At 35.8% G+C, this 13,977-nt stretch overlaps 1 long non-coding RNA gene and 1 other non-coding gene across 6 annotated transcripts in view; both read left to right on the top strand.

The window, feature by feature from the left end:
- Nucleotides 1-13,977, top strand: part of LOC137204797 (uncharacterized) — a 420,535-nt gene that overhangs the window by 241,658 nt on the left and 164,900 nt on the right. The window lies entirely within an intron of this gene.
- On the top strand, nucleotides 5,481-5,616 carry LOC137205162 (small nucleolar RNA SNORA70). Its single transcript, XR_010934026.1, has one exon. It is a non-coding gene; the product is annotated as a small nucleolar RNA SNORA70 (small nucleolar RNA).

Here is a 13,977-nt window from a genome sequence, read left to right as displayed (position 1 = left end):
AAATTAAAAAGTCAGTCAGGGCCTCTGCAGAAGCTGGATGGCTCAGAACCTGAGCAGTAGACTGTAGCTCTGTTTCCTTTCTCTATTACCAAACAACCAGTCTTTATATTGAAAAGGAGCACCAAGAAACATATGTTATTCTTCTCAAACATAGATGGCGCTACTGACCCACCATCACAGACTGTTCAGTTTTCACCACTGGCTGTGGACAAACATCAATCAATGTCTGGTCACCAGATAGTTTCTATTTTTGGAGCGCTAACTGGGGCTAAGGGTGGGCTGAGCTTCTTAACAAGGAGCTGTTATTGTTGTGTGTAACTAACTGTGCTAATATTTAGAAACAGTAACACACTGGTTGACTGGACTTTTCACGTTCCAGTGATTAATCGGTAGATATTGTAAGTGAAAACAAAGGATATTGATCTAGATGTTTTTTATTTAGTTAATTGTTTGTGAGATGCTGAGTACTTGATTGCATCTTCTTTGCATCTGTTTTCTCAATTTGAATGGCAGGGAAGGAACCAACATTTGTCCACCATCTAGTGTATGCCAGTCACTGGGCTATTTATAAATATTTAATCCCCTCATCCTATGGGGAATGGCTTCTTATCTTTATTTCAAACATAAAGATGAAGGTCAGAGATACCCTATGGCCTGAGATCTTCACCGAGGTGGTGGTGTTCAAGTCTAGTTCTATATGACTTAAGATCTGACTTCAAATGTTCTTTTTATTTAAACCAGTTCTGGGAATAATAATATTAATCTTATAATATAGCCTTAATACAAACTTTATACTAACACTGGCTTATTGGTGCCACGGCGAAAGGTAAATAACCTTTGGAAGGATAAAATACATAAGAAGGTCTTTTAAAGAACTTCACTGAGCTAAGTCGCCAGATTAACCAATGATCTCTTTTCTTCTGTACAGAATATAGTGACTTGTATAAGTGAGGATTTAGAAATACATAAAATATATCCCCAGTTGTTTATATTATCTAGTTCAAACCGAACAACTAGAATTGTGATTTTTAAAATTTATGCATAGACATTGACAATTTTATTAAGAATTTTAAGAAGCTGGATATGTTTAAGTCCATGGTAATCATAGGATATATATATTTCTTTTGGGTTGAAAAGTTTATCAAAAATTGGCTACTTTTGATGATTTGACAAGATACTTTACTGTATCATTTATACTGACTGCTTCTAAAAATTATTAGGACCACTGTCTTCAGAGACAGGAGGAAAAAATTTGCTACAAATTATTTCAAAATTTGAAAATATCTAGAAATGCCTAGCAAGGTTCTCTCTCATATACCCAGTCTAACCTGATTACATCAGATATACGTAATCTCTCTAAGACCATGTTAGTGGGATATCATAAAACATAAGGCTTTTTTTTCTGTGTAAATTTTCTAAATAAGAAAGATACCTTTGGATTGTATTCTGTAACTTGATTATACTGTTCCTAAATCTCTATAATTTAGTTAGAATATAAAGTCTTCTCAATTCTTTGCATTTAAGCTTCTTGTCATTATGATTTAGTAAAGAAATTCCAGGAGAGAATCAGTTGTGACCGTTAGGAAAAAGGATGCTCACCCAACAAAGACATCAACACAGGAGCAGCATCAGAGGCCAGTGATTCAAGGCATGGAGTCTTGAAGACTTTGGGGCCAAGAAAAATTCGAACGTGGGATATCCTTCAAGAGGTCAAGAACAAACAGGAAATGATCACCATGAGTCATAAGTTTAAAGTGAATCTAGGAGATTTGATGTTCATTTAAGCAGGCATAGGGCTGCCAATTTGTAGATGGCTCTAGACCGAGAATTTGATTGCCATCTTGACAGCTAGAAATGGAAAGGCAGATAAAATGCAGGGCCTCAGACATGGAGAGAGGGTTGTAGGAATGGAACGTCCAGCTAATGGAAGAACTGGCTCTAAGGAAACTTGGTAATTGGGTAGAATATTGAAAAAGAATCTCAGAACTCCCGATTACATAGTTGGTGGGGGGGGCGGAGTTCCAGATACTATCCATTTTGTATTATCCTTGTCTTTCTTCCTGTTGTATATACCCTTCTACTTATACACAGGCTCTTAAAAATTTTGCTTTCATAGGCACTTTGTATATATATTTATTTTCCTCTCTCTCCTACTTTAGCAGTTTCTCCCTCTTTCTTGCATGTTCTTAAAGCATTCAGAAATTCAAACATAATCCAAGATCTTTCTGTAAAATCAAAAAAAGCAAAAAATTTCTTTCATCAGAAGTCTGCTTCCAGATTCCATCACATTTTAATGTTTTCCTTAGTAGGATCAACAAACAAACAATAATAACAAAAAACCCAACCTCTCAAGACTTCGTTTAAATTTCCATTCTTGACTTCGCGATTTTTCATTCACTTTCCAGTGGTCTGGTTTTCATCTCCATTCAACTCTAAAATTGTTGTTTCATGACTTCCATGTTATCAAATCAAAAGGATACTTCTCTGTCCTCATTTCCCTGTGTTTCTTAGTATTCAACACAGATCACCACTCACTTTACATTGAAATAATTTTTTTCTTGGATTCCAGAACACCATATTCTCTTGGTTATCCACATAAGGAATAATTTGATTTTGGAATAAGGAAAGAGATCACCGGATATCTTTTTAATGCCATGCTGCAGCCTAGAGGGATTGTCTGATTGTATGGGGATTCTGAGCCTTGCCTTTGATCTGTTTTACAACTGGGAATTATAGATAACTGAAAGCAATGGAAATAATTCTTGTCTACAGACATGAAAATAAATTGTATCTGGTGAGGGAAATAATTCTTACCCTCTCCCCTTCCTACCAATAAACCCAGTTTGGGGGTCCATTTATAAATTTATTATTTCTTTAATCCATATAAGCTTGTGATTCTTTGACTTCTCCTTTGAATTGGTTGTGACATCTGTCTGGTTCCCTTAATTAATGAGATAAAGTTTTGACACATATTTATTTCATGTCTGTATGAGAGTTATGGTTCTTACTTCCAAAGAAGGTTTCCTTTAACACCACTTCTCCTTGATCTGACTGGCTACTGTTTCTCAGTCTCATTGGTTGGCTTCTACTTTTTCTACAGACGATTAGCTTTTGCTCTATTTTCCCAATAAGTAATATAATTTGGGCAACCTCAGTTTTCAGTGATATCTCTATGCTGATTACTTCCAAATATTTATCTGTTGCTTTAACCTTTCACCTGAGATCCAGAATCATATATCCAATAACTTATTGAAGAGCTAAGTTTTATTGATAGTGAGTGTTTTGCAAGAAAACAAAATGGACTTCTTCATTACTGCTCTCCCTCCATCCACAAAGAAAAACAACAACAACAATAATAAGCAATCCATCAAAAAACAAACTTGTTCCTCTCCCGGTTTCCTCATTTCAATAAATGTTAATACCATCTAGCCAATTGGCTCAAGCAAGAAACTCAAAACTCCATATTATTTTATCCATCAATAATCTTTGTTTCTTCTACCCTAAAGTATCTCAAATTGGTTACTTGTCTTAATTTTTACCATCACCATCACATCATCTCTTGCCTAGAACATCATAAGGGCTGTCTGGTTTGTCTTGCTATTTCCATTCTTGCCCTTCTGTATTCCATTTGCTACAAAGCAGCCAGACTGATCTTTTTAAACACAAATCAGATTATTTCACTTTAACACTTAAGACCCTTTCATAGCTTCCAATTTCATCTGGAAGAAAATTCAAATTCCTTACTATGGCTTACATAATTCTCTTTCTCCCCAAATCATTTCTCTTACTAATTGCTGTCTCACTTACTATGCTCCAGCTATGGAGGACTTACTTCTTTTCCTTGAATAATCACAAACCTTTCCTGTTTCTAGGACTTTACACTTACTTTCCTCTACGTAGAACATACTCTGACTTTTCATAAGCTTGACTCTTTCCTGTTTGAATCTGAAAAAAAGTATTTTCAGATTTCAAATCACCTTTCTCAGAGTTCTCATCTTATCCTGCCTAAAGTAGCCTCATCCCCTCTTATTTTCTGTCTCACCACTTAGCCTTTCTCCTTCACATTTACCACAAATGACAATATCTTTCTTTGAATTTTTAAAACGGCTTTTATGTGTTTATATCTGCCCAGCTCTGCCTTTTCCACTTCCCCTTTCCTCTACAGAATACAGTACCCCAGGGAGGCAAATACCTTGCCTGCCCTTTTCATCCTCTTATTCCCAGAATCCAGGATAAACCCTAGATCATAAAAGACACTTACAATGTTTTTTAAAACATGAATGAATTGATAAAGTATTAATCTTATACTTGTGAAATAATATTTTATCAGTATCTACCTCAGTTTCTCTACTATAGAAAATGAAATGCAACTTGTGATGTAACTTTTACTCATTCCTGTCTTCCTAGGACTGGTATCATGCCTGGTGCATAGTAGGCACTCAATAAATATTTTTTAAATACATGAATGAATGAAGTAAGTAATATAATCCCAAGGTCAGAACAGATTCTTTGCTGCCACTTTCCTGCCATAGGCCAGCTTATAGCTCCAGTATTTGAGGCCAAATGGGTGCCAAGTCTGGCACAGGACTGAGTCTAGAGATGAAGGATGATTAGACTTGGGTAAGAGTTAGAGGAGCAGGCAGGAAACAGGCAGACCATTGTACTACTTTTAGCCTCTAGGTCATTTATTTTGATGACTAGTTTTTGACTCAGACTCACTTTATGGGATGTCAAAGTCTATACATCTATAACATTATGGTTCATTTATTTTCTTCTCAATAAATAGCCTTATCCATTTGATTATGGAGCACATTTTATCTTATGCATGCTCTCTCTCCCGCCGGAAACTTTCCTGACAGAGGGAAAACTTTGCGTTTGTCGGCTGTCTGATAACCATATCCATAAGTTTTATTTGAGTTTACTTTAGTAGTTGCAGGAGTTGAATTACACTGCCTAAATCAGGACAACTTTTTCTCAACTCCAAACATTGAAAAACCCTCAATTAAAATTTTAATACAATCTCACATTTCTTGGAAAGCTTAACAGAACCTATATTAATAGTAAGAGAGATTTGAAATATATTTGAATATTTTTCTGGAAATTATGTATACATACATAAATTATTAGTAGGAACACTAGACAAGGCTCATTTTTATTGCATTAGTATTTCTTAAAAAACACCAAAGTGAAATACCTAAAACAAACTCCAAATGGAGCAGAAATCAGAGGAGGTAGCACATAATTGCTTTTATTTAGAACAGAAATCTTGAATGGTGAGTTTTTTTTCTTTATTTTTTAAGCAGGTAGAAAATTATTTCTAATGGAACCAATGTAACATAGACTTACACAAATCTATTATGTGAATAATGTCTTATTTCAGTTAATTCTGATTGTGATGTTTTAGGATCAATTTAGCCTGCTAGGAAATCTTGAATTTGGATAATTTTTAAATATAAGTACTGATGATTAAAAAAAGAGTTTAGCAGCCAATTAAGCCGACTGTGTTCTTTTCCCGATGGGGGGGCCCCATGTGCAATGGCTGTAAAGAGTAGCCTCCTTGGTAGTGTACCAGCCTGTTGCCTGTATGGGTTGCCCTGAGGGACCTTGGAGACAGCTCTTTCCAGTGGACATTAATGACAGGCATGCTGTCCCCAGTCTAGGCTCCAGACAGGTATGCGTGGTGCCTTTGGAAAGCCCAGGGCACAGTGGCCAGGGTCCACACTGGCCAAGTCATAATGTCCATCCGTATCAAGCTGCAGAACAAGGAGCATGTGATTGAGGCCCTCCGCAGGGCCAAGTTCAAGTTCCCTGGCCGCCAGAAGATCCACATCTCCAAGAAGTGGGGATTTACTAAGTTTAATGCAGACGCATTTGAAAACATGGTGGCAGAAAAGCGGCTCATTCCCGATGGCTGTGGGGTCGAATACATCCCTAATCGTGGCCCTCTGGACACATGGCAGGCCCTGCGCTCGTGAGAGCCTTGGCACTGTCCCCTCCTTACTCATGCCCACCAATAAATTCTACTTTCTTATCAAAAAAAAAAAGTCTATTTTACTTAGAGCAAAAGAAGATTCAGCTTTGATGGTGACTGTTCATTAATGTGCGAGTAGAAGAGCTGCTCGAAACTCAGATAAGACTTAATTCCTTAAAGCTATCCATAATTTAGGAATAACCCCTTGCTAGAAAGTGACATAGTATATACATATATAAAATTTAAATGTACAGATTAAGTAAGAATTTAATAATCTCAATAACTATCAGGTCCAACTAAGAATAATTTAGGGATAATTTGGGTTAATGGAAAGGATCTTAAACGAAGAATGAGAACTCTGCATTCCAATTCTAGGTCTGACCTGAATTTATTTTATTCTAGGACAAGTAAATTTATCCCAGTGAACTAGAAATCTTCATCTGTAAAATAAGGGGATAAGACATCTTACGTTTCTATGCTTATACTTAAAGCTCAGCCCTTCATTGAACAATAGGGTATAAGGAGTTATGATCAAGCCTTAACTTATCCACTACTGTACTTAAAGTTTATATTCACAGAGAGAAATAAAAAATCAAAGAATCTAGTCTAAGGATCTTTTTATATATCACACTTCTTGAGAAATACCTAAATGATTATTTTTGCCTTTTCGTATCACTTTTTTTTTTTTTTTTTTTTTGGCGGTATGCAGGCCTCTCACTGTTGTGGCCTCTCCCATTGCGGAGCACAGGTTCTGAACGCGCAGGCTCAGCGGCCATGGCTCACGGGCCCAGCCGCTCCGCGGCATGTGGAGTCTTCCCAGGCCGGGGCACTAACCCGTGTCCCCTGCATTGGCAGGCGGACTCTCAACCACTGTGCCACCAGGGAAGCCCTGTATCACTTTTGCTTTCCTGATCCAAGTGGATCTGATGGCTACGATCAGTTGTTGGATTCCTTATTCTTAAAGAAAATAAGGTCAAAGGAAAGAATAGTCTCGATTCTAGAAACTCTTCTCACTCACTGTCTCCTTGGGATTGTTTTTTTAATACATTGCCTCATCTGCTCTGTTACCTACCTGAGTTTTTGAATAAAATTTTAAAATTAATTATAAGCATTTTTCATGCCTATATACTCTTTACAGAATATTGGAACATATATGACCATGAGTACAGAGAATATAACTAAATATAACAATAGTCATTGTCTATTTGGAAAAATTGTAATCTATGCTAATGTCATTTATTCCTTCTTTGGAGATGAAGAGTAATTCAGCTGATCTAATAGTCTTGTGAAATAGGTAAGAAATGTTTCCTACTGCCTGCACACATATGAAAATAAAAATAACAAAAAAGTAAATAAATTACCTAAGATATCTAAATGAGTAAATGGAAAGCTAGGAAATAAACATTATAGCTGGAATTAAGATAAAAACACTAAGACAGTATATTAAATTACAGCTTAACTAGTTTTAAATCATTGAAAGCTTGAATTCATTATGCATTGTGCAGTATATAAAGTGATTCATATAAATACATCAAGAAAATTCATGTCCTATCTTTTAAAATTAATCCAGGCCACCATTAAGTTTGGTTAGTAATGAATTTTGAAAAGAGAGAGTTTAGAGCAGACACCTCTTATTGTTAAGTTTTTCTTTTAAGCAGAGTGAACCAGAAACATCGTGGTCCAGTGTGCCCACAGCAAATATTTACCATTTTAACAAAGTCATGTAGCTTTTTCTAAATTCCTGTCAGAGAAACCATATTCACTGCACTGCAAAATTTTCTTTTATCCAGTTTCATGCTCTAGGAATGACAACTGTTATGGTTGGAAAGTTTGTATCTCTTCAAAATTCATGTTTTGAAAAATTTTAATCCCCAATACTATGATGTTGGGAGGTGGGGCCTTTGGGAGGTAATTAGGTCATGAGGGTGGAGCCCTCATGAAGGGAATTAGTGCTCTTACAAGAAGAGACAGTAGAGAGCTTTCTCGTCTCTGTCTCTCTCTGGCATGTGAGGACACAATGAGAAGCGAGTCATTTGCAAACCAGGAAGAGTACTCTCACATGATGCTGGATTGAGCACCTTGATCTTGGACTTTCCAGTCTCCAGAACTTTGAGAAATAAATGTTTGTTGTTTTCAGACTCACAGACATAGAAAACAAGCTTATGGTTATCAAAGGGGAAAGGAGGGGGGAAGGGGAAGGGATAAATTAGAATTTGGGAGTAATACACACACACTACTGTATATAAAATAGATAAACAACAAGGACCTGCTGTATAACACAGGGAACTATACTCAGTATTTTGTAATAACCTATATGGGAAAAGAATCAGAAAAACATAACGATCACTTTGCTGTATACCTGAAACTAACACAACATTGTAAATTATAAATACTTCAACCAAAAAAAAATTTAAATGTTTGTTGTTTAAGGCACCCTATCTTTGGTATCCTGTTATAGCACCCTGAACTGACTAGGACAACAACTTATCAAAATTATTCTATAATTATAGAATTTGCTGACAGCACCTCATTGTACCAAAATCTATTGTCTGTGCTCAGTTACTAAGTTTTAGAAATGCATCAATGTATTCAATCAAATTCATCAAATGTATTCAATCCTACAACTACTTACACCTGGAAGTAGCCTTGAAGTAGCTTGGTTCTCTTGATCTTCAGTCATGTATTCATTTTGACATTATCCAAAGCTTTTCCCAACTGGTATATCTTTATCTATTCCTGCATCAACCACTTTATAGACAATGATCTTGCCTAGCCTGTGAACAGTGCCTTTTATTACCTTACAATAAGTGGATTTGCTCACTTTTCATTTTGTGGTGGTCAGGCCAGGTAGACCATGATGCAGTGGAGACCTCAGGCCAACAGGAGCCAATGAACACACAGTACAAGGACACCTGAATAATTGGGCAACCACAAAACAGTAAAAAAATGATTATTTCAGGGAAATAGTCTAGTTGAACTGTTAAGCTTGACTTTACTGTAGTAGAATCATTTGAAAGGTAATTGTGGTTCCAGGTACTCCCTTTGATATATATTTTCAGAATTCAGCCATTTGTAATTTTTGCTTTAAAATTTTTTAGTCTTTTCAAATTAGGTAACTATCTTAATTTACTTTTAGATTGAATTGTTAAGGTGAATAATTTTATTTTGATTTGAATGTGCCCAAAAAGCATATTTTTGGTGTGAAATATCAAAGTACGTTTTTCTTCCTTACATGAAAATAGCTTGCAGATTTGGTTGACATTTGATATAAAGTGATTTCTATAGTTTGAGGCACAAGTGAACTTTAATTTTAACCTTGTAATGATTATACATGTTTATGGAAAATGAGTTGAAATGTAGAACTGCAATCATTGTCTGCATTTCCAGGCTTTGCCAGGCCTAAATGCCTTTTTATTGAGAGAATTTTCCATGCCTTTAGGTTACTAAGCATCAAAATAATGTAAGCTGGTACATTTTTATTTGGTTGACTCTGTAGCCAAGAAGGCAGTGACTAGGGGCTTTTTTCACCATATCATATTTTTCGTGGGCTTTGCCTATGGCTTTTGGAATACAATGGTGGCATATCAGGAAAAGGGGAATAAACCATTCCAAAAAATGGCCTGGCTTAGGGCTCATGCTCAGAAGGGAGGTCAGCAAGCAAAGTTAAAGTAATTGAGAACACAGTGTTCATAATTAAAAGGCCCTGCCTGGTGGTTGGGTGCCTAGCAGCAAATGAAACCCTTATAGTTAGGCTGGTGGTACTCTCTTGAGTCCAAGGGGAACTCAAACGGTTTTAAATAAAACTGGGACAGGACCTAACTCCGAAAGGAGAGGGAGCTGGCTAGAGCCAGGCAAGCTTGCAGGATCCTGGCCAAACTGGCTAGAGTTTAGGATACTGGTCCTAGAGATATTTGGAACACAAAGTAGGAAGAGTGGTAAAACCCAAGTATACAGAATTTGCACAGGTGGAGGAGACACAAACAAAGGCTGAGGTTTAGTGATTCAGTTATGGGGATTCCAGCTAACTCTAGACCCCACTGATTACTTCGGAGATGGTCTCTCAGTGTGATGCTCATTGGCTTAAGGGCCAACGAGGCTGGAGCCTATGGTTGAGGATCCTCAGTGACTAGTGATGAATAAGCAGAAATAGAATCCCATGAGGAATCTAGAACAAATATTTTCCCCTCAGTCAATGGACTGGTTTTACAGTTTTCCTTTTCATTGGTCTGATTAATTGGCTCAGTTAATCTTATACTTCAGGATTATATGGACGTAATCGAAATACATGGTATTTTCTTCTTCTACATGACCTTGAGCCCTTACAAGCTGAATTCTGAACCATTTTTCATCTGATGTACTTAGAGCTATACAGTAGAGTCTGTTTGATACTACGCAAATTTTTAAATATTGGGGTCATGGCCAAACTAATTTCAAGTAAAATTTTTGGAATTTTTAATTAAAGTATAAAGTACCACCAGGAAAGGTAGCACATTATCAGTGTGCAACTCATCAATGTTGACAAACTGGACATGCCCAGATCAAGGAAGAGACTATTACCAGCACCCCAGAAGCCTCTTTAGTTCCTTCTACTTACCAACTCCCAAAGAATAACAGCTCTCTTGGTAATAGATAAGTTCTGTGTGTTTCTCTACTTTATGTGAAATGAATCATATAATATGTATTCTTTCATGTCTGGTTTGTTTGGCTCAGTATTATGCTTGTGAGATTCCTCAATGTTGCTGTTAGTCATAGATCATTTATTATCTTGGCTAATGCTGTATTCCATTGTATAAACATATCATAATTCCTTTTAACGCTTCTATCGGTGAACATTTAGGTAGCGTCTTCTGTTGGTGCTGTTATGTATAGTGTTGTTATGTATAGTGTTGCTATGAATATTCTAGTAATGTCTTTTGGTAAACATATGCACACATTTCTGTGGCTATTACAGAGTGGAATTGGTGCGTCACGTATCAGTGAAACTTAATGTTTTCTAAAGTTTGTAATTTTATTAATTAACCAGTCCCAAAGATTTTCTATCACCATACGTATATCACAGATCTGTCCTTTCCTTGCTTTACCTGGCCTACTATTCTATTGGCCTATTTTTGGCCAAAGTTTTAATACATGGAGGCTTAATTATGTGCTTCTTTCCTCTGTTATACATTTACAATTTCCCAAATATTCACTCTGAAGTATAAGTGCTGTAATTTTATGAAGAGATAAAGAATAAGCAGCCCTTTTGTAGTTTAAAAATTTATAAATAAGTATATTTTAGTTTTCAGATTTTATCCACAAGTGATACAGAAGAAATATTGACATAATATAAGTTGTTCTCCTTTTTAAAAGTTGCCGGTGCTAAAATCTGACATTTCAGAACAAGTAAATACATAGGTATTTATTCATATTAAAACACTACCTTGCTTTACAAAGGGATCAACTCCAATCTTTTAAAACTTTATTTTAAAAACAAACTTTATTTTTAGGGCAATTTTAGATTGACAGAAAAATTGAGAGGATAGTACAGAGGGTTCTCGTATATCCTCCACAGAGTTTCTCCTATTATTAATATTTTACAAGTATGGTACACTTGTCACAATTAATGAACTGATACTGAAACATCATTATTAACTAAAGTCTGTAGTTTATTCAGATTCCTATAGATTTTAAGTAAGGCCCCACCTCTCCCCGTCCACCCCCCAATTCCATCCAGGATACTACATTCCATTTAGTTATCATGTCTCCTTAGGCTCCTCTTGGATGTGACAGTTTTTAAGATTTTCCTTGTGTTTCATGACCTTGAGAGTTTTGAGGAGTAATGGTCAGGTATTTTGTAGAATGTACCTCAATTGGGATTTTCCTGATGTTTTCCTCTTTTTTTAGTTAAAAAAATTAATTGTGGTAAAAAAACATATAACGTAAAACTATGTTAACCTTTTTTCCCAATTTGAACACATCCATCATGTCACATAGTTACTAATTTTTTTTTTTGGTGAGAACATTTAAGTGCACAACACTGTATTATAAACTGTAATTACTATGCTGTAATTGGATCCTCAGAACTTATTCATCTTGTAACTGAAAGTCTATACTCCTTGAGCAGCATTCCTGTTTCTTCCATCTCCTGATGCCTGGCAAGCACTGTTCTACACTCTGGTTCTATGAGTTTAACTTCTTTAGATTCCATGTATAAGTGCGATCATACAGTATTTGTCTTTCTATGCCTGGCTTAGCATAATGTCCTCCAGATTCATCTATGTTGTGACAGATGGCAAGCTTTCCTTCTTTTTATGGCTGGATAATATTCCAATTTTCTACAGACACACACATATATATGTATACATATGTGTATATATATATAGGCTATTATAAATAATGCTGCAATGAACATATGAGTGCAGATATCTCTTCAAGATAGTAATTTCATTTCCTTTGGATATATAACCAAAAGTTGGATTGCTGGATCATATGGTAGTTCTATTTTTTTTTTTTTTTTGAGGAATTTTCACATGGTTTTCCATAGTGGCTGCCCAATTTACATTCCCACTAACAGTGCAAGTGTTCTCTTTTCTCCACACCTTTGCCAAAATTTGTGAGCTCTTTTCTTTTTGTTATTAACCATCTCATTGTGGTTTTGATTTGCATTTCTCTGATCATTAGTGATACTGAGCATCCTTTCATATACCTGTTGGCCATCTATATGTCTTCTTTGGAAAAAATTTCTGTTAAGGTCCTTTGCCCATTTTATAATTGGGTTATTGGGTTTTGTTTTGTTTTCTTAACATCTTTATTGGAGTATAATTGCTTTACAATGGTGTGTTAGTTTCTGCTTTATACCAAAGTGAATCAGTTATACATATACACATGTTCCCATATCTCTTCCCTCTTGCGTCTCCCTCCCTCCCACCCTCCCTATCCCACCCCTCTAGGTGGTCACAAAGCACGGAGCTGATCTCCCTGTGCTCTGTGGCTGCTTCCCACTAGCTATCTATTTTACATTTGGTAGTGTATATATGTCCATGCCACTCTCTCACTTTGTCCCAGCTTACCCTTCCCCTCGCCATTGACTATTGCATTTTATGAGTACCTTATGTTTTTTGGATATTAACCACTTACCAGATGTATCTGTTTTCTCCCATTTCATAAGTTGCCTCTTAATTTCACTGATTATTTCCTCTGTCGTACAGAAGCTTTTTAGTTTGAGTAGTCCCACCAAACCCGAAGTTTTATGGTTTCTGATCTTACATTTAAGTCTTTCATCCATTTTGAGTAAATGTTTGTGTATGGTGTAAGATAGGGGTCCAATTTCACTCTTTTGCCTAGTGTTTTTCCAAGACTGTTTATTGAAGAGACAATCCTTTCCACATTGTGTATTCTTGGCACTCTAGTCAAGATTAGTTAAGCATACATGTGTGGGTTTATTTTAGGGCTCTCTATTCTGTTCCATTGGTCTGTGTGTCTGTTTTTTATGCCAGTGCAATACTGTTTTGATTACTATAGCTTTGTAATATAATTTGAAATCAGGAAGTGTGATACCTCCAGGTTTGTTTTTCTTTCTCAAGATTGCTTTGGCTATTCAGGGTCTTTTGTGGATCCACATGAATTTTATAATTGTTTTACTTCTGTTTCTATGAAAAATGACATTTCAATTTTAATAGAGATTGCATCAAATCTGTTGATCACTTTGGGTAGTATGAATATTTAACAATATTAATTCTCTCTTCAGTCCATGAACATGGCATATATTTTCATTTATTTGTGCCTTCTTCAATTTCTTTCATCAGTGTTTTATAGTTTTTAGTATACAGCTCTTTCACTTCCTTAGTTAAATTTATTCCTAAGTATTTTATTCTGTTTTGATGGTATTGTAAATGGAATTTTTTTTTCTAATTTCTTTTTTGGATAGTTTGTTGTTCGATAAAGAAATGCAACTGATTTTTTTATATTGATTTTGTATCTTACAACTTTACTGAATTTGGTTATTAGTTCTAACAGTTTTTTGATGG

This window comes from Pseudorca crassidens, chromosome 13, assembly GCF_039906515.1.
Source record: "Pseudorca crassidens isolate mPseCra1 chromosome 13, mPseCra1.hap1, whole genome shotgun sequence".
Taxonomy (NCBI): Eukaryota; Metazoa; Chordata; class Mammalia; order Artiodactyla; family Delphinidae; genus Pseudorca; species Pseudorca crassidens.
Note: the sequence above shows the minus strand (reverse complement) of the source record. Positions and strands in the feature narration are given on the sequence as shown.